Source organism: Ovis canadensis, chromosome 1 (genome assembly GCF_042477335.2).
Source record: "Ovis canadensis isolate MfBH-ARS-UI-01 breed Bighorn chromosome 1, ARS-UI_OviCan_v2, whole genome shotgun sequence".
Taxonomy (NCBI): Eukaryota; Metazoa; Chordata; class Mammalia; order Artiodactyla; family Bovidae; genus Ovis; species Ovis canadensis.
The window spans coordinates 278,243,125-278,264,498 of record NC_091245.1 but is presented as its reverse complement, the minus strand read 5'-3'; the positions used below and the strand labels follow the sequence as shown (position 1 = coordinate 278,264,498).

Sequence of the window (21,374 nt, the reverse complement as noted above, 5' to 3'; positions counted from 1 at the left end):
TGACTGCCATTAACCCCTGTTTGTGCTTAATTCCCAAAAGTTAAAGGCATCATAAACAACTCCCAACAATTATTTATTTTACCTGATGTTTTTGGCATTAGAATATATAGAAATAATTGGATCTTGAACAAGAACAAAAACTATTTCTCCTATTGACATTTTGTTGCTCTGATTTTTAAAAAAAATGTTGTATAAATATTTGATTACAGTAGTTTAATCTTTTCAGTAACTGTTCAGGAAACTGAATTTAGGTGTCTTAAGTGATTCTATCAACTTTACCCATAAAATATGTTTAAAATCTTATCTAATGTTTTCTGAATAAGTTATACTTCAAAACTTTTTACAACTGCTATGGAAGATAAATAGATATAATGTCATAGTCAGTATATTCTTTCTCAGAGCACAAGGATCAGTTTTCATATATGATAAATACATTGGCAGTCAAATGAAGTGGAAAGAACACATGGCCTGTAATTTTCTTCATACAGTGATGTAAAAAGTAAGTGTCTCAAATACAGTGTAATTAAACATTATAATAAGTATTTAAAATATCTTTGATTATGTCAAATTAAATAAGTTAGATTAAAACTGCATTTATAATTATATAGAAGTTCATAATTTTTATACAAAAAAACATTTACCAAAAATTACTCCAAAGTTTAAAAAGCTAACTAATTTAAATTTAAAAACTTAAAATAACCTTTTAGTTAATGGATTTTACTTACCTTTGTTAGAGAGGGCTTATCTCTTTAAATGTCAATCCAATGAAAAGGTGACTGAAAATTAATGACTTTATTTAAAAAATAAACTTCTTAAAATTTTAGATTAGATCTAATTTTTTTGTTAAAGGATTTTATACAATTATAAGAATAGCTTAATTATAAAAATCATGCAGGTAATTTTAATTCAGAATACTTAATTTAAGATAATTTAAGCTCAAATGTATAATTATAAAGTTATGACTCCTAACTATATAGAATTTGAAGTAAGTCATGCAGCCTTTCTAGAGATTTTTCATAGGTGAAAACAAGGCATGAGCTATCTCCATTTGATTTTCTTGCTAATACTTGCAGTTTATTACTAGAGTTAATCCTTAATTGCTGAAAACAGCTATCCCATGGTTACCCATTATTTTTCTATAATACAATATGTAATAAATTATAAGGATGCATATTCAAGAAAAGCTGTTGGTTAACTTTTTTTTTTTTAACGTAGGTTTTGAGTGTCTTTGTTGTTGTTCAGTCACTCAGTCATGTCCAACTCTTTGTGACCCCCAGACTTCCCTGTCCGTCATAATCTCCCGGAGCTTGCTCAAACATAAGTCCACTGAGTCAGTGATGCCATCCAACCATCTCATCCTCTATCGTCCCTTCTCCTCCTGCCTACAGTCTTTCCCAGCGTCAGGCTCTTTTCTAATGAGTCAGACCTTTGCTTCATGTGGCCAAAGTATTGGAGCTTCAGCATCAATCCTTCCAGTAAATATTCAGGACTGATTTCCTTTAGGATGGACTGGCTGGATCTCCTTGCAATCCAAGGGACTCTCAAGAGTCTTCTCCAACACCACAGTTCAAAAGCATCAATTCTTTGGCACTCAGCTTTCTTTATGGTCCAACTCTCACATCCATACGTGAATAAGGAAAAACCATAGCTTTGACTAGATGGACCTTTGTTGGCAAAGTAATGTCTCTGCTTTTTAATATGCAGAGTAGGGTTGCCATAGCTTTTCTTCAGAGGAGTAAGTGTCTTTTAATTTCATGGCTGCAGTCAACATCTGCAGTGATTTTGGTGCCCAGGAACATAAAATATCTCACTGTTTCCATTGTATCCGTATCTATTTGCCATAAAGTGATGGGACCAGATGCCATGATCTTATTTTTTTGAATGTTGAGTTTTAAGCCAGCTTTTTCATGTTCCTCTTTCATCATGAGAAACGCTGGACTGGAAGAAACACAAGCTGGAATCAAGATTGCCGGGAGAAATATCAATAACCTCAGATATGCAGATGACACCACCCTTATGGCAGAAAGTGAAGAGGAACTAAAAAGCCTTTTGATGAAAGTGAAAGAGGAGAGTGAAAAAGTTGGCCTAAAGCTCAACATTCAGAAAATGAAGATCATGGCATCCGGTCCCGTCACTTCATGGGAATTAGATGGGGAAACAGTGGAAACGGTGTCAGACTTTATTTTTTGGGGCTCCAGAATCACTGCAGATGGTGAGTTCAGCAGTGAAATTAAAAGATGCTTACTTCTTGGAAAAAAAGTTATGACCAACCTAGATAGCATATTCAAAAGCAGAGACATTACTTTGTCGACTAAGGTCCGTCTAGTCAAGGCTATGGTTTTTCCAGTGGTCATGTATGGATGTGAGAGTTGGACTGTGAAGAAGGCTGAGCGCCAAAGAATTGATGCTTTTGACCTGTGGTGTTGGAGAAGACTCTTGAGAGTCCCTTGGACTGCACGGAGCTCCAACCAGTCCATTCTGAAGGAGATCAGCCCTGGGATTTCTTTGGAAGGAATGATGCTAAAGCTGAAGCTCCAGTACTTTGGCCACCTCATGCGAAGAGTTGACTCATTGGAAAAGACTCTGATGCTGGGAGGGATTGGGGGCAGGAGGAGAAGGGGACGACAGAGGGTGAGATGGCTGGATGGCATCACTGACTCGCTGGACGTGAGTCTGAGTGAACTCCGGGAGTTGGTGATGGACAGGGAGGCCTGGCGTGCTGCGATTCATGGGGTCGCAAAGAGTCGGACACGACTGAGTGACTGAACTGAACTGAACTTCCATCAAAAGGCTCTTTAGTTCTTCTTTGCTTTCTGCCATAAGGGTGGTGTTACCTGCATATCTGAGGTTACTGATATTTCTCCTGGCAATTTTGAATCCAGCTTGTGCTTCATCCAGCCTGGCATTTTGCATGATATACTCTGCATGTAAGTTAAATAAGCAGAGTGACAGTGTACAGCTTTTACGTATTCCTTTCCCAATTTGGAAACAGTTGTTCCATGTCCAGTTCTAAGTGTTGCTTCTTGGCTTGCATACAGGTTTCACAGGAGGCAGGTCAGGTGGTCTGGTATTCCCATCTCTTGAAGAATTTTACGCAGTTCATTGTGATACACACAATCAAAGGCTTTAGCATAGTCAATGAAGCAGAAGTAGGTGTTTTTCTGGAATTCTCTTGCTTTTTCTATGATCTAGCTGATGTTCACAATTTGATCTCTGGTTCCTCTGCCTTTTCTAAATCCAGCTTGTACATCTTGAAGTTCTCAGTTCATGTACTACTGGAACCTAGCTTGGGGAATTTTGAGCATTACTTTGCTAGTGTGTGAAATGAGTACAGTTGTGTGGTAATTTGAACATTCTTTGGCATTACTTTTCTTTGGGATTGGAATAAAACTGACCTTTTTCCAGTTCTGTGGCCACTGCTGAGTTTTCCAAATTTGCTTGCATATTGAGTGCAGCACTTTCACAGCATCATCTTTTAGAATTTTCAGTAGCTCAGCTGTAATTCCATCACCTCCACTGGTTTCTTTTGAAATGATCCTTCCTAAGGCCTGATTGATTTTGCCGACTTAATTGCTGAAAAAGGAGTTTTCCCATGGTTACCCATAATTTTTGTATGATATAAATTTTAAGAATGGATATTCAAGAAATAGTGTCTGTTAGAAACTTACTATTTAATTGTTTAGGTTTTGGGTATGCAGCATTGTGATTCGACATCTGTATGTACCGCAAAGTGATCATGACCACAGGTTTAGTTTTCCATTCATCACGTCCGCTTCACTCCCTGCGCTCGTTTTACTTACCCCTGAGCTTCTGGGAGCTGCTAATCTTTTCTCTGTATCTGTGAGTTTTTGTTTTATTTTATTTACTTTTTTTTTCATTTTCCACATTTGAGTAAAATCGTATGGTATTTGTCCTTTTCTCTCTGATCTCTTTTATTTAGCGCAGTGTTCATAAGGTCCATCTGTGTTGTCTTAGATGGCATGATTTTCATTCATTTTTTAATCGAAAAAAATTTTTTTAGGATTTCATTCTTTTTATGACTGAGTGGTATTCCTGTGTCTGTGTGTGTGTGTGTGTGTGTGTGTTTGAGAGAGAGAGAGAGAGATACATCTTCTTTATCCTTTCATCTGTCAGTGGCCATTTCAGTTGTTTTCATATCTTGCCTGTTATATATAATGCTACAGTGAACATAGGGATATACATATCATGTTGAATTAGTGTTTTCTTGTTCTTCAGGTAAATACCCAGGAGTGGAATAGCCAGGTCATATGGTAGTTTTGTTCCTAACTGTTTGAGGACACTGCGTTCTGTTTCCATAGTGGCTGTACCAATTTATAGTCCCACCAATCGTGTATGAAGATTTCCTTTTCTCCATATCCTCCCCAGCATTTATTATTTCTTATCTTTTTGATAATTGTAATACCTGTGAGTTGATAGTTAATTATTTTTGATTGGCATTTCTGTAATGATAGTGATGCCGAACCTTTTCATGTACCTCTTGGCTATCTATATTTCTTCTTCAGAAAAATGTGTTTTTAGATCTTGTTAGGGAAGTGAAATGAAGAGTCTTGTTTAGACTTAAGAGACAAAGCAGAGCAGGCCTCTGACCTTGCTTCTTACCTGCCTGGACACTGTCCTGACTGGGAGTGACTGAGAGTGACGGCCTGCTGTGAGTGGAAGGCTTGCAGCACCTGAGATAAGATGGGGGAGAAATCTTGAGACTCCTGAGACCTGGAGGGGGCTGACCAACCGAGCCCCAAGCAAAACTACATTCCAAGTTTACACAACAAAACAAACAGTATTAACAGGAAACCAAAGCTGTGGTTTGGTCACAGATGGATGATGATGTCAGTTTGTGACCTTCCTGGGATTATAAGAGGAAACCCCAAGCTACAGTCTTTGAGCTTTCACAGCCTGAGTGGACATGCTGCCTGGGACCCTTTCCCGATTGGGACTCCAGGTATAGTGTGACACAGGACTCCCAGCACTGTCCCAGACTGGACGTTGGTCAGAACCCGAATTGGTGATGTATTCTCTGCTCTTTCTATTTCTCTTTTCTTTTAATGTTAGTACTTTGAAAGTAAGCTACATAGTTCTCTAATAGAAATTTGTATAATTCATTTGTATTAACAAGTGGCGTATTTTGTTAACAAATCTTTTGAACCTGAGACGAGTGAAAACTTTGGGCAGAACAGGTCCTTTGCCTATTTTTTAATTGGGCTTTGTGGTTTGCTTGTTATTTGGACATGCCATGCTGCGTGTGGGATCTTTTTCCCCTGGCCAGGGGTTGAGTGTTGCAGGGGGAGTTTGGAGTCCTAACCACTGGACCACCATGGAGTTACGCAGCTCTTTGTTTTTGCTGTAAGAGTTCTTGATATGTTTTAGATGTTATCCCCTTCTCAGAAATATTGTTTGGGAATATCTCCTCCCATTCAGTAGGTTGCCTTTTCATTTTGATGTTGGTTTCCTTCACTGTGCAGAAGCATTTTAGTTTGATGTAGTCGGAAAAGTTTTAAAAGAGAAGCTTTCCGATAGTGTGTATGTCTTTGTGTGTGTGCATAAAGGCAGAGTTGATTCTTTGGTGGATCCAGTGTTTATGGAACAGAGTAGCAGAATAAACCTGGAGGCTTTCTAGAATTATCTTTCCCTCTGGTCTACAGTATGTGGTCCTCCAGCAAAGGCGTGAAGTTCTGGTTTGAGCAGAAGGATAAGATCCTTTATCTCCTTCTTAATGTTGGATATGTGAAGAAGCAGTATAAACATGATATATTCTTTTCAAGTGGAATTTTACTGGGATATTGTATAATGGAAAGAATGAACACAGTCATTTAAAAATAACAGTGCCAAAGAATATTAATGGTTATTGATAACAATTTTGGGGTTTCATTCCCAGACTCCCATATATATGAGTTCATTGTTTACAAGGGTACTTATTAGGCATGTCTCGGTGGGAAAATTTGTGACTGTGTGCCTTTGGATGTTAATCTTCAGGTATCAGTTAATCTTCAGACTCAGACGCTATTTGAGTCGTTAGCGTTTCCCTGTGAGAAGCTCAAGTCCTTTTTTGACGGATACAGGAGTATACTGCTTGCCTTTATTTCCCCCCCAATTTTAGCTGTTTGCAAAGTTTGTGATGATAAATTTTGATCTTTGTGGTTTTCCTTTACTAAACAGTGTATTCTTAAAGGAAGTGCATGAAGTTCAAAAGTTTGGTTTCTCACTGTCATGTTTTCAGCCAGGATCAAGAAGGCCCAGTGAAGAGTTTGCAGTTATGGGGGCAGTTTTACATGGATGTGTATATGCATGTAGGTGTGTTTTTAAAACCTGCCTTTCTCTCTCTACAGTGAAGACTTAAAGCAGCTAAGGAGAATACAAAATAAAAACTCAAAAGACACTGGGATATTTCATTTTAGTTCTTCTTTATATTGGAGTGGGTTAGTGTTGGTCAAGCTTGGTGTGAGCTTTCAGAATTTTAAATTATAAGGCTGAATATTTCCATTGCCTGATGTTTATGTCTAGCTGCAATGCATTTTTAAAAATAAACTTCACTGTAAATTTCCAGATTAAATCCATTTTTATTATAAATTACCAAGTTAAAATATTGTGTCTCTTTTATCTGCTGAGGCTTTGAATCAAGACAGTTGTGGCATAGTTTGGGGAGAATTTGTTATGTAAGGACCTTGCCCCTGAGCTTTTCCGAATGGCTTGAACTTTTGGTTCTTCAGGGTTAAGTATGGATACCCTCTCATGGATCACAGTCTTGTTGTGGCAAAGGGGCTTGCAACACTCAGTGAACTCTGAACCATGCCTTCAGAGCAACCCAGGATGGGTGGGTGAAGAGACCCAGGTCATAATGAAGAGGTCTGATAAAACGTGGTCCTCTAGAGGAGCAAATGGCTACTCACTCCAGTGTTCTTGCCTTGAGAACCCCATGAACAGTAAGAAAAGGCAAAAAGATAGGACACTGGAAGATGAAACCCCCAGGTCGGAAAGTGTACAGTATGCTACTGGGGAAGAGCAGAGGGCAGCTACTAACAGCTCCTGAAAGAACTAAGCAGCTGGGCCAGAGTGGAAATAACGCTCAGTTGTGGATATGTCTGGTATTGAAAGTAAAGTCTGATGCTTTAAAGAACAGTGTTTTGTAGGAACCTGGAATATTAGTTCCTTGAATCAAGGTAAATTGGACGTGGTCAAGCAGGAAATGCAAAATTGAATATCAGCATCTTAGGAATCAGTGAACTAAAATGGACGGGAATGAGTGAATTTAAATCAGATGACCATTATATGTACTACTGTGGGCAAGAATCCCTTAGAAGAAATGGAGTAGCCCTAACAGTCAACAAGAGAGTCTAAAATGCAATACTTGGGTGCAGCCTCAAAAATGACAGAATGACCTTGGTTTGTTTCCAAGGCATACTATTCAACATCACAGTAATCCAAGTCTGTGCCCCAACCACTGATGCTGAAGAAGCTGACATTGACTGGTTCTGTGAAGACCTACAAAATCTTTCAGAAATAACACCACGAAAAAATGTCCTTTTCCTCATAGGGTGTTAGAATGCAGATGTAGGAAGTCAGGAGATACCTGGAATAACAGGCAAGTTTGACCTTGGAGTGCAAAATGAAGCAGGCCAAAGGCTAACAGAGTTTTGTCAAAAGAACATGCAAACACCCTTTTCCAACAACCGAAGAGAAGACTCTACATACGGACATCAGCAAATGGTCAGTACCAAAATGATTATGTTATTGCAGCTGAAGATGGAGCAGCTCTATACAGTCAGCAAAAACGAGACCCTGGAGCTGACTGTGGTTCAGATCATGAGCTCTTTATTGCAAAATTCAGGATTTAATTGAAGAAAGTAGGGAAAACCAATAGGCCATTCAAGTATGACCTAAATAAAATCCCTTACGATTATACAGTAGAGGGGATGAATAGATTCAAGGGATTAGATCTGGTAGACCGAGTGCCTGAAGAACTAACGATGGAGGTTCATAACAGTATACAGGAGGCGGGGACTGAAATCAACCCAGCAGTAAAGAAATGAAGAATACAACGTGGTTGTCTGCTGAGGCTTTCCATACAGCTGAGGAAAGAAGAGAAGCGAAAGGCAAGGCAGAAAGGAAAAGATAAACTCAGCTGAATGCAGAGTTCCAGAGAATAGCAAGGAGAGAGAAAAGCCTTCCTAAATGAACAATGCGAAAGGATAGGGGAAAACCATAGAGTGGGAAAGACTCTCTCTTTAAGAAAATTAGAGATATGATGGGAACATTTCAGGCAAGGATGAGCATGACAGAGGACAGAAATGGCGAGGAACTAACAGCAGCAGCAGAGATTAAGAAGAGGTGGCAAAAGTACACAGCATAACTGTACAAAAATGGTCTTAATAACCTGAATAACTATGACGGTGTGGTCACTCACCTAGAACTGGACATCTAGGGTATGCGGTCAAATGAGCCAGGAAGGCATTACTGCGAGCAAAGCTAGAGGGAGTGACGGAATTCCAGCTGAACTATTTAAATCCTGAAAGATGCTGCTGCTACAGTGCTGCACTCAGTATCTCAGCAAATGTGGAAAACACAGCAGTGGCCACAGGACTGGAAAAGATGAGTTTTCATTTTAATCCCAGAGAAGGGCAAGCCAAAGAATGTTCAAACTGCTGTGCAGTTGGGCTTATTTTATGGGCTAGCAAGGTAATGCTCATATCCATTAAGCTAGGCTTAAGCAGTATGTGAATGGAGAACTTCCAGATGTACAGGCCGGATTTAGAAAACGCAGAGGAATCAAAGGTGAAATTGCTAGATCATGCAGAAAACAAAGGAATTCCAGAAAAGCATCTACTACTACTTCATTCACTATGATGAAGCCTTTAACTGTGTGGATCACAGCAAACTGTGGAAAATTCTTATAAGAGATGGGAGTACCAGACCACTTTACCTGTCTCCTGAGAAATCTGTATACGGGTTAAGAAGCAGAAGATAGAACTGAGCATGGAACAGCTGATTGGTTCAAAATTGGGAAAGGAGTAAGAAGAGGAACACCTCTTGATGAAAGTGAAAGAGGAGCATGAAAAAGCTGGCTTAAAACTCAACATTCAAAAAACTAAGATCATGGCATCCAGTCCCATCACTTCATGGCAAATAGATGGCAAAACAATAGAAACAGTGACAGACTTTATTTTCTTAGGCTCCCAAATCACTGCAGACTGTGACTGCAACAGTGAAATTAAAAGACACTTGCTTCTTGGAATAAAAGCTATGACAAATCTAGACAGCATATTAAGGAGAAACATTGCTGACAAAGGTCTGTCCAGTCAAACTATGATTTTTCCAGTAGTCATGTATGGATGTGAGTTGGATCATAAAGAAAGCTGAGTGCTGAAGAATTGATGCTTTTGAACTATGGTGTTGGAGAAGACTCTTGAAAGTCCCTTGGACGGCAAGGAGATCAAACCAATCAATCCTTACGGAAATCAATCCTGAATATTCATTGGAAGAACTGGTGCTGAAGCTCCAATGTCTTGACCACCAGATGCAAAGAGCTGACTTACTGGAAAAGACCCTGATGCTGGGAAAATTGAAGGCAGGAGAAGGGGACGACAGAGGATGACATGTTTGTATGGCATCACCAACTCAATGAACATGAGTTTGAGCAAGATCTGGGAGTGGGTAAACAACAGGGAAGCCCATTGTGCAGCAGTCTATGGGGTCACACAGAGTTGGACACGATTGAGCGACTGAACTGAAGACAAGGCTGTATTGTATATTGTCACCCTGCTTATTTAACTTATATGCAGATTACATCATGCAAAGTACCAGGCTAGATGAATCGCGAGTAGAAATTAAGATTGCCGGGTGAAACATCAGCAATCTCACATATGCTGGTGATAGCACACTAATGGCAGAAAGCGAAGAGGATATAAACAGCCTCTTGATAAGGGTGAAAGAGGAGAGTGAAAAAGTTGATTTGAAAATCATTGTTAAGAAAGCTAAGATCATGGCATCTGGTCTCATCATTTCATGACAAACAGAAGGGGAAAAAATTGAAGTAATGACAGATTTTATTTTCTTGGGCTCCAGAATCACTGGGGATGGTGACTGCAGCCATGAAAGTAAAGGACACTTGCCCTTTGGAAGAAAAGCTATGACAACCTAGACAGTGTATTAAAAAGCAGAGATATCACTTCACCAACAAAGGTCAGTCTAGTCAAAGCTATGGTCATGTATGGATGTGAGAGTTGGACCATAAAGAATGCTGAATGCTGAAGAATTGATGCTTTTGAACTGTGGTGTTGGAGAAGACTCTTGAGAGTCCCTTGGACAGCAAGGAGATCAAACCAGTTAATCCTAAAGGAAATTAGTCTTGAATATTCATTGGAAGGACTGATGCTGAAGCTGTAGTTCTAGTACTTTGGCCACCTGATGAGAAGAACTGACTCATTGGAAAAGACCCTAATGTTGGGAAAGATTGAAGGCAGGAGGAGAAGGGGAAGACAGAACATGAAATGGTTAGGTAGTATCATGACTCAATGGACATGAGTTTGAGCAACTCCAGATTATAGTGAAGACAAGGAAGCCTGGCATGCTGCAGTCCATAGGGTCATAAAGAGTTGGACATGACTTAGTGACTCAACAGCAATAAGAGCAACAAATATAGGGTTGACAATTTTTGCCATTCTAAGCCTTTTGTTATAGTTACTTTTACCTGATCCAGTTTTAACTACTCAGCCCAGTTTTTTTTTTTTTGGTTTGAATTCTTCCCCATAACCTCAGAGGTAGCACCGTATGAATCTTCAGTTCAGTTCAGTCGCTCAGTCGTGTCCGACTCTTTGCAACCCCATGAATTGCAGCACGCCAAGCCTCCCTGTCTATCACCAACTCCCGGAGTTCACCCAAAATCATGTCCATCAAGTCGGTGATGCCATCCAGCCATCTCATCCTCGGTCATCCCCTTCTCCTCCTGCCCATAATCCCTCCCAGCATCAGAGTCTTTTCCAATGAGTCAACTCTTTGCATGAGGTGGCCAAAGTATTGGAGTTTCAGCTTCAGCCCTTCCAATGCACACCCAGGACTGATCTCCTTCAGAATGGACTGGTTGGATCTCCTTGCAGTCCAAGGGACTCTCAAGAGTCTTCTCCAACACCACAGTTCAAAAGCATCAGTTCTTCGGTGCTCAGCTTTCTTCACAGTCCAACTTTCACATCCATACATGACTACTGGAAAAACCATAGCCTTGACTAGATGGACGTTTTTTGGCAAAGTAATGTCTCTGCTTTTGAATATGCTATCTAGGTTAGTCATAACTTTACTTCCAAGGAGTATGCGTCTTTTAATTTCATGGCTGCAGTCAGCATCTGCAGTGATTTTGGAGCCCCCAAAAATAAAGTCTGACACTGTTTCCACTGTTTCCCCATCTATTTCCCATGAAGTGATGAGACAAGATGCCATGATCTTTGTTTTTTGAATGTTGAGTTTAAGCCAGCTTTTTCACTCTCCTCTTTCAGTTTTATCAAGAGGTTTTTTAGTTCCTCTTCACTTTCTGCCATAAGGGTGGTATCATCTGCATATCTGAGGTTATTGATATTTCTCCCAACAATCTTGATTCCAGCTTGTGCTTCTTCCAGCCCAGTGTTTCTCATGATGTACTCTGCATATAAGTTAAATAAGCAGGGTGACAGTATACAGCCTTGACGTACTCCTTTTCCTATTTGGAACCAGTCTGTTGTTCCATGTCCAGTTCTAACTGTTGCTTCCTGACCTACATACAGGTTTCTCAAGAGGCAGGTCAGGTGGTCTGGTATTCCCATCTCTTGAAGAATTTTCCACAGTTTATTGTGATCCACACACTCAAAGGCTTTGACATAGTCAATAAAGCTTACTCAGATCAAATAAGCAATTGCATTAAATATCTTGCTAAATTGTTTGAATTTAGTGACACTGAATCAAACAGGTCAATACATCATTTCGTTTCATTTATAAGCTGTGTGTGCCCAATGATTGTCCTTCCAGTTTCATGTGATGGGGAATGATGCTAAGAAGCAGCCTTTGACTGGAGTTTGGTCATCTTTTTTGGTTATATTGTTACATTCAATTTCTGCGTTTTTCCTTATATATTTTTGATGCTGTTCACCATGTTCTTTCACTGGCAAGCTTCCACCGTTACTGTATTTGTTCTAGGAAACCCGTAAGTGTATTATGCTTCAGTTATTTGTGTGTCAAGTATTTGAAAAGTGACCAAAGATTCGTACAGATATTAGTTACGACTGTTTCTCAGGAGCTGTGGTTCCGTAGTTCCTGCTTTGCCACGTAGGTATGAATTTACACTTGGTTTGTGGTAGATGTTTGAGCAGGGTGTTTTAAATGAACTGCATTTAGAGATTAAAAAAACCTGTTATGATTAGAGGATGTAATAGGTAACGTGTGCTAAAGCTCACCTCACATTCAAAGGAACAGTTAACGGAATTGGAAGGCTGTTCATTTCCATATAATTGAAAGCATTTTCAGTCTCTGCTAATGTAAGTTTGGATTTTTTTTTTCATATAGTTAGTTACACATTAGAAATAACTAATGAAGTAAACACAGTTTGAGAAGTGTGGACAGTGTTTCCTCTCAGTATGGACTGAGAGGAAGTCACTGAATCTTGAAACTTGATCTCTGATAGCTTTGTTTACTATGTCCACTTGTCTTTGTTTTTGTTTATTTAGAGTACATCTAGAGCTTGATTGAGCCCTAAGAGTTTAAAAAAAATGATAGAAATGCTGGTTTGGAATTGTGTTGCAGTGATTTATGTTAGGTGTAGCCCCTATCCTGGTCAGGAGTTACCCACATATTCACATGTATCTTTCCTGTTTTTTCTTTCATTGTGGATTGTCCATTTGTACCTTCAATTGGTGTTGAAAATTTTCATCATCTGTTTGAATGGCAGCTACATTTTCTTTTGTGTTTTATATTCTTTTCTGTGTTTGATCTATTTTATTTTAGATTGTTGCTACTCAAAGGCGACCTCAGGTCAGTGGTGGTCTGCAAGCTGGTATCATTGGTATTTAATGAATCAAGATAAATTCAGTGTAAATAGATGCTTTGAATAGCAGGTTGATATTGTCATGACATCTAAGCATATGGTTTTTAAAGAAACTCACGTTTTCTGTGTGTTACAGAAGCTTTGTTCAGTAGACCGGTTGTTTAGAAAAGGGCCCTTCATCACCAGTAGTTTCAAGCGTCCTGTCAGACCTCCTGACTCTGTTCTTTGTTCTGCCCTTATATATCTTATTTTCTTTCTTTGTCTTTCTGAACTGCATTTTAGATAGGTTTTAAAAGTCTTTACATTTAGTAATTCTTTCTGTTTGTATTGATTCTACTGTTTAACTTTTCCACTCAGTTGAAAATTTTACCACCGTTTTTCATTTCTTGAGATTTTATTTAATTCACATTCATATTATAAGTGTTTCTGTTACTTGTACCATCCTTATTGTATAGTCTTTCCAATAATTGAAATATGTGTAGTGTAATTATTCTATTTCTTATGTTGGCCCTCATTCATAGTGTCTTATTTTGTGATTTTTTTTTTTTGAAAGTTACTGGATTCTTTGAGGCTTGGATTGAAGTTACTTTCTTTGAGAATTTACCTATGCTTTCCCCAGTGTCTAGGGATACTGACCATTTAAGATCCCTTTAAATAGGTCTTCATATGAGATTTATTGGATTATGCAAGTAGTGTGAATTCAGTCTGAGAACCTTTGTGAAGGTTCCACTTTGAGGTTACAGTGTCAAGAGAATTGATAATACATTCTTTTGTGTGTGTGTGCTTTTACTTCAACTTTTTTTTTTCTTTTTTTTACTTTATCTTACTTTACAATACTGTATTGGTTTTGCCATACATCAGCATGAATCCACCACGGGTGTACATGTGTTCCCAATCCTGAATCCCCCTCCCCCGTCCCTCCCCATACCATCTCACTGGGTCATCCCAGTGCACCAGCCCCAAGCATCCTGTATCCTGCATCGAACCTAGACTGGCGATTCTGATAATATACATGTTTCAATGCCATTCTCCCAAATCATGCCACCCTCTTCCTCTCCCACAGAGTCCAAAAGTCTGTTCTATACATCTGTGTCTCTTGCTGTCTCGCATACAGGGTTATCATTACCATCTTTCTAAATTCCATATATATGCGTTACTATACTGTATTGGTGTTTTTTTTTTTTCTGGCTTAGTTCACTCTGTATAATCTGCTCCAGTTTCATCCACCTCATTAGAACTGATCCAAATGTATTCTTTTTAATGGCTGAGTAATACTCCATTGTGTATATGTACCACAGCTTCCTTATCCATTCGTCTGCTGATGGACATCTAGGTTGTTTCCATGTCCTGGCTATTATAAACAGTGCTGCGATGAACATTGGGGTACATGTGTCTCTTTCTGTTCTGGTTTCCTTGGTGTGTATGCCCAGCAGTGGAATTGCTGGGTCATAAGGCAGTTCTATTTCCAGTTTTTTAAGGAATCTCCACACTGTTCTCCATAGTGGCTGTACTAGCTTGCATTCCCACCAACAGTGTAAGAGGGTTCCCTTTTCTCCACACCCTCTCCAGCATTTATTGCTTGTAGACTTTTGGATTGCAGCCATTCTGACTGGCGTGAAATGGTACCTCATTGTGGTTTTGATTTGCATTTCTCTAATAATGAGTGATGTTGAGCATCTTTTCACGTGTTTGTTAGCCATCCGTATGTCTTCTTTGGAGAAATGTCTATTTAGTTCTTTGGTCCATTTTTTGATTGGGTCGTTTATTTTTCTAGAATTGAGCTGCAGGAGTTGCTTGTATATTTTTGATTAGTTGTTTGTCAGTTGCTTCATTTGCTATTATTTTCTCCCATTCAGAAGGCTGTCTTTTCACCTTGCTTATAGTTTCCTTTGTTGTGCAGAAACTTTTAATTTTAATTATTTCCCATTTGTTTATTTTTGCTTTTATTTCCAGTATTCTGGGAGGTGGGTCATAGAGGATCCTGCTGTGATTTATGTCGGAGAGTGTTTTGCCTTTGTTCTCCTCTAGGAGTTTTATAGTTTGTGGTCTTACGTTTAGATCTTGAATCCATTTTGAGTTTATTTTTGTGAATGGTGTTAAAAAGTGTTCTAGTTTCATTCTTTTACAAGTGGTTGACCAGTTTTCCCAGCACCATTTGTTGAAGAGATGTCTTTAATCCATTGTATATTCTTGTCTCCTTTGTGGAAAATAAGGTGTCCATAGATGTGTAGATTTATCTCTGGGCTTCTATTTTGTTCCATTGATCTATACTTCTGTCTTTGTGCCAGTACCATACTGTCTTGATGACTGTGGCTTTGTAGTAGAGCCTGAAGTCAGGCAGGTTGATTCCTCCAGTTCCATTCTTCTTTCTCAAGATTGCTTTGGCTATTCGAGGTTTCTTGTATTTCCATACAAACTGTGAAATTATTTGTTCTAGCTCTGTGAAAATATTGCTGGTAGCTTGATAGGGATTGCATTGAATCTGTAGAGTGTTGGGTAGTATACTCATTTTCACTATATTGAATCTTCCAACCCATGAACATGATTTATTTCTCCATCTATTAGTGTCCTCTTTGATTTCTTTCACCAGTGTTTTATAGTTTTATATACATTTTTGAAATGATGGAATTACAGACATGGCCCATAGATTAGTGGTTGCATTCAAGACAATGCAAAATAGTTACAAATATATGAGAAAGATGTAATTTCTGTTAGATGGATCCAGTTTATAATAGAGTGGAGTAGAACTAAGAAAAATAGAAATGTAAAAAGTGGAGGGATTTGTAGATGCCTGAACTCTGGGAGTTGGTGATGCACAGGGAGGCCTGGCGTGCTGCGGTTCATGGGGTCGCAAAGAGTTGGACACGACTGAGCGACTGAACTGAACTGAAAGTACAAATGATTAGTTCTACAGAATGAGGTGAACAAAGCAATCACTATAGTGGGATAGATTCTTAGGGGTGATGGATACAGCATCTGCTTAGGAGTGAGTTGTGTGAAGCTGACAAATGTGATATGTGTGTGTCAGTAAGTTGAAAACAAGCTGGGCATAAAGAAGTTAGCGTCTTACCACCAACTCAGGAGAAACGTGTATTTTGCCCCTGTTGGGAAAAATACAGTTCAGCTATAGATTTCCCTCCTCCTCTTTTTGTTATTATGAAATTCCAAGGAGCAACTTAAAAGCTTGAATCTAATTGCCTTTTTAAGGTGGTTTTCTTCATGTAGGCCAGAATCTTCATGAACAAAATTATAGGCATATTGTGTGTTCATTGTAGAAAAATTAGAAAGCAATGAAAGGTATGGGGAAAATGAAAGCGTATTGCTTCCCGTAGCCTAAACCACTGTTGCCATTTAATTCTGTTCTCTTGCCTTTTACGTGGCCTCTGTCTGTCTCTCTGTGTGCTTTGTTGCTCAGTTGTGTCCATTTCTTTGTGACCCTTTGGTCTGTAGCCCAGCAGGTTCCTCTGTCCATGGTTTTTTCCAGGCAAGAATAATGGAATGGGTGCTGTCTCCTTCTCCAGGGCATCTTCCCAACCCAGGGATTGAACCCGTGGCTCCTGCATTGCTGGTGGATTCTTTACCTGCTAAGCCATCAGGGAAACCTCTCTCTATATGCACATAGATACAAAATGTGCCTCTGTGTACATATCAGTATATTCTGTGTATAAAGCTTCCCAGGGGGCAGTACTGGGAAAGAGCCTGCCTGCCAATGTAGGAGAAATAAGAGATGCGGGTTCACCCCCTGGGTTAGGAAGGTAGGGTCAACCCACTCCAGTCTTCTTGCCTCCCACGTGCAGAGGAGCCTGGTGGGCTAGGAGTTGGTCACTACTGAAGCAGCAGCGTGCCTGCAGGCTGTGTGTTTGTATGTATATTTCTTTAATTAGGGACTATTCTGTATGAAATGTTCGGTAGCCTGTTCTTTCATATAATATTGTGAACATTCCTCTGTATCTATAAAATTGTTTGAAGTGGTATTTGGTATCTATAGAGCATTCTGTTTTGAGATTATCCTCAAATCTGTTTACCATTCGCCTATTGTTAAACATTTAGATTTTCTTTCATAAATAGAGATACGCACATACACCCATGCATACATATTTGTATTTGCTGTGAACCACTGTAAATGAAAAATTTGAGTGTATCTCCCATTTTCTTTGAAGTGTTATCTCCACCTTAAACTGCCTCTCATAATTTGCCCTGCAAAATTTCTTTCTTAATAGGAAACATCACAGTATTTTTAAAAGGATTACCTGTTTCTTGAGGCTGTGCTGGGTCCTGACTGCTGCCCACAGGCTTTCTCTGACTGCAGCAGGTGGGGCTCCTCTCTGGTGGCTGGTGTGTGGGCTTCTCACTGTGGTGGTTTCTTGTTGTGAGAAACAGGCTCTGGGATGCGTGGGCTCAGTGGTTGCCTCAGTGGTTGCCTCTCGCAGGACTCAGACCACAGGCTCAGTAGTTGTGGCACGTGGGCTTAGCTGCCCTGCTGCATATGGGATCTTCCTGGACAAGAGTGGACCGCGTTCCCGCTGCACTGGCAGGTGGATTCTTGCTGACTGGGCCACGAGGAAAGCCCAGGAATCTCGGTTCTGTCGATCACCACGCTTGGAGAAGGTTTCCTGTCCCTCACATGGTTGCGTGTGGGCAGAGGGGCTAGATTATAGTTGACGAGCTGAAACATGACCGTTGAAACTGTGAAATATGACCGTTAAAGAGAATGGGTGGGCCTTTCTTCCCCTTCTTTCTTTCTGCTACTTGCGAGATAGGGGTAGTAGCTGGAGTCCCTGTAGCCTTCTTAGAGTACAAGGTGACTTTTAATATAACAGTAAATGGTAGAGCAAAAAGAGGGAAGGAATTCGGACCCCTGATACTTAGAGCTGCCACATCAGCCTTTGATTGTCCACTTCAAGATGTTTACATGGGAGCAATTCTCTCCCTCAGTTTTTTTTCTCTCATTTAACTCATTATAATTATTAAACTGGTTTTGGCTAGGGAAGGATGTAATCTAATCCTCGCTGATGAAGGATACCGTTGTTCGATACTCTGTGTGTAACGCAGTAGGTCCAGGATGAGGAAGCGTGCAGCGTATCAGCTCTGTCTGAGACGGTGTGTGTGCGTGCTCAGTCACTCAGTTGCGTCTGACTCTTTGCGACCCCATGCACTGCAGCCTGACAGCTCCTCTGTCCATGGAATTTTCCAGGCACGAACACTGGAGTGGATTGCCAGTTCTTCCTCCAGGGGACCTTCCAGACCCAGGGATGGAGCTCATGTCTCCTGCATCTCCTGCATTGGCAGAAAGATTCTTTACCGTTAAGCCATGAGATTGGAGAGAGGTTAATTGGCATTGAATGGAAAATTACTTGATACATATTTTCTGGAGTTCTTTGATGATATATTAATGAATTTTGTTCTCAAATGATTTTAATAATTATCACAAAGATTGCAGAAAACATAGGACTTTTAGGCAAAATCACTAAATTAATTGTAGTGTATTAATATTCTACAGCCCTATGAATTTGTAATACTTATAGATATCTTGGCTAGTCACTTAGACAAAGTTAGGTCATAATTGTGACTTTTAATGCTTCATTAACTTTGTTAGGAAAATTTTGACAAATTTAAATTGTTTTTATAACTTTAGATGTATTTTGGGGGTATTGATTCTAAGACAGTTATTCATAACTTTAGTGAAAGAATATGTTGTTCACTCACTGTCGTGTCTAACTCTTTGCAACCCCATGAAATGCAATATGCCAGGTTTCCCTGTCCTTTACTATCTCCTGCAGTTCGCTCAAATCAAGTCTACTGAGTCAGGGATGTTATCCAGCCATCTCATCTTCTGTTGTCCCCTTCTCCTCTTGCCCTCAATCTTTTCCAGCATCAGTGTCTTTTCTAATAAGTCAGCTCTTCTCATCAGGTGGCCAAAGTATTGAAGCTTCAGCTTCAGTCCTTCCAATGAATATTCAGGGTTGCTTTCCTTTAGGACTGACTGGTTTGATCTCCTTGCCGTCTGAGTCTTCTCCAGCACCACAGATTGGAAGCATCAGTTCTTCGGCACTCAGCCGTCTTTACGGTCCAGCTCTCACATCTGTACGTGACTACTGGAAAAATCATATCTTTGACTAGTTGGCCCTTTGTTGGCAAAGTGATGTCTCTGCTTTTTAATATGCTGTCTAATTTTGTCACAGCTTTTCTTCCAAGGAGTAAGCGTCTTTTAATTTCGTGGCTGCAGTCACAATCAACAGTGATTTTGGAGCCCAAGAATATAAATTCTGCTACTGTTTCTACTTTTTCCCCATCTGTTTACCATTAAGTGATGGGACTGGATGCCCTGATCTTAGTTTTTTGAATGTTGAGTTTTGAGCCAGCTTTTTCACTCCTTTTTCACCTTCATCTAGAGGCTCTTTAGTTCCTCTTCCCTTTCTTATTTAGAATGGCATCATCTGCATATCTGAGGTTGTTGATATTTCTCCCAGCAGTCACAATCCAGGTTGTGATTCATCCAGCCCAGCGTTTCACATCATGTACTTTGCATATAAGTTAAATAAGCAGTATGGCAGTATACAGCCTAGACGTACTCCTTTCCCAACGTTGAACCCGTAGATTGTTCTGTGTCTCATTCTAACTGTGGCTTCTTGTCTCTCGTACAGTGTTCTCAGGAGGCATCTCTTTAAGAATTTTCCCGTTTATTATGCTCCACATAGTCAGAGGCTTTAGCGTAGTCAAGCAGAAGTAGATTTCTTTCCCTTTTTTTTTAAAATTTATTTTTTAATCTTTAATTCTTACATGCGTTCCCAAACATGAACCCCCCTCCCACCTCCCTCCCCATAACATCTCTCTGGGTCATCCCCATGCACCAGCCCCAAGCAAGCTGCATCCTGCGTCAGACATAGATTGGCGATTCAATTCTTACATGATAGTATACATGTTAGAATGTCATTCTCCCAAATCATCCCACCCTCTCCCTCTCCCTCTGGGTCCAAAAGTCCGTTATACACATCTGTGTCTCTTTCCCTGTCTTGCATACAGGGTCGTCATTGCCATCTTCCTAAATTCCTAAATTTTTTTGTTTTAAATAAATTCCTTTGCCTTTTCTGTGACCTAGTTGATTGGCAATTTGATTTCCGGTTGCTCTGCCCTTTCTAAATCCAGCTTGCCCATCTGGAGTTTCTTGGTTCACTATTGTTGAAGCCTTGCTTGAAGGGTTTTGAGCATAGCCTTGCTAGCGAGTGAAACGTGCATGACTGCAAGGTAGTTCGAGCATTCTTGGGCGTCGCCTTTCTTTGGGATTGGAATGAAAGCTGACCTTTTCCCATCTTGTGACACTTTGCCGAGTTTTCAGCAAAGTGCTGGCGTATCGAGTGCAGCACTTTCACAGCATCATCTTTTAGGATTTTCAATAGCTCAGCTGGAGTTCCATCACCTCCACTAGCTTTGTTCATAATAACGCTTCCTAAGGCCCCCTTGATTCCACACTCCAGGATGTCTGGCCTTAGGTGGGCACCACACTGTCTTGGTCGTCTGGGTCTTTGAGACCTTTTTGTAGGTTCTTCTGTGTAGTCTTGCCACCTCTTCTTAGTCTCTTCTGCTTCTGATAGGTCCTTGCCCTTTTTCGTCCTTCACTGAGCCCATCTTTGCATGAAATGTTCCCTTGGGATCTCCAGTTCTGAGGAAATCGCTCGTCTTTCCCTTTCTGTTGTTTCCCTCTGTTTCTTTGTGTTCGCGTGAGAAGGCTTTCTTAGCTCTTCTTGATATTCTGTGTAACTCTACATTCAGTTGGGTAAATCTCTTTCTTTCTCTTCTGCCTTTCACTTCTCTTCTTTTCTCAGTTATTTGTAAGGGCTCCTCAGACAGTCATTTTTCCTTCTTTTAGTGCTTTTCCTTGGGGGTGGTTTTGGTTAGTCCCCTCCTATACAGTGGTATGATCCTCTGTCCGTAGTTCTTCAGGCACTCTGTCTACCAGATCTAATCCCTTGAATCTCTTGGTCCCTCCACTGTATAATCATGTGGGATTTAATTTAGGTCAAACCTGAATGATCTAGTGGTTTCCCCAGTTCAGTTTAAGCCTGAATTTTGCAATAAGGAGCTTATGATCTGAAAATACGTACTGAAGAATACATATTTTTAAAAGTTTATAAACTTTTTTTTTTTGAGAAATTGTAGGTTTTATATTATAAAAGAATTAGCAAGTACAGAGAGTTCCCGTATACACATTCTCCACAGTATATGCATTTTTATTTAGGGTATCCTCTACATACAATGTTATTCATATAAAAAAAGATTACATCCCTGAAGAAAATGTTATTTTATTATGTAGGAAAACGGCACAGTGCTTATGGACGTTTTACTCTATGCTAGAGTC

The 21,374-nt window shown here is 39.9% G+C and overlaps 1 protein-coding gene across 20 annotated transcripts in view; it reads left to right on the top strand.

Moving 5' to 3' along the window:
* TBC1D5 (TBC1 domain family member 5) overlaps positions 1–21,374 on the top strand; it is a 593,981-nt gene that overhangs the window by 50,050 nt on the left and 522,557 nt on the right. The window lies entirely within an intron of this gene.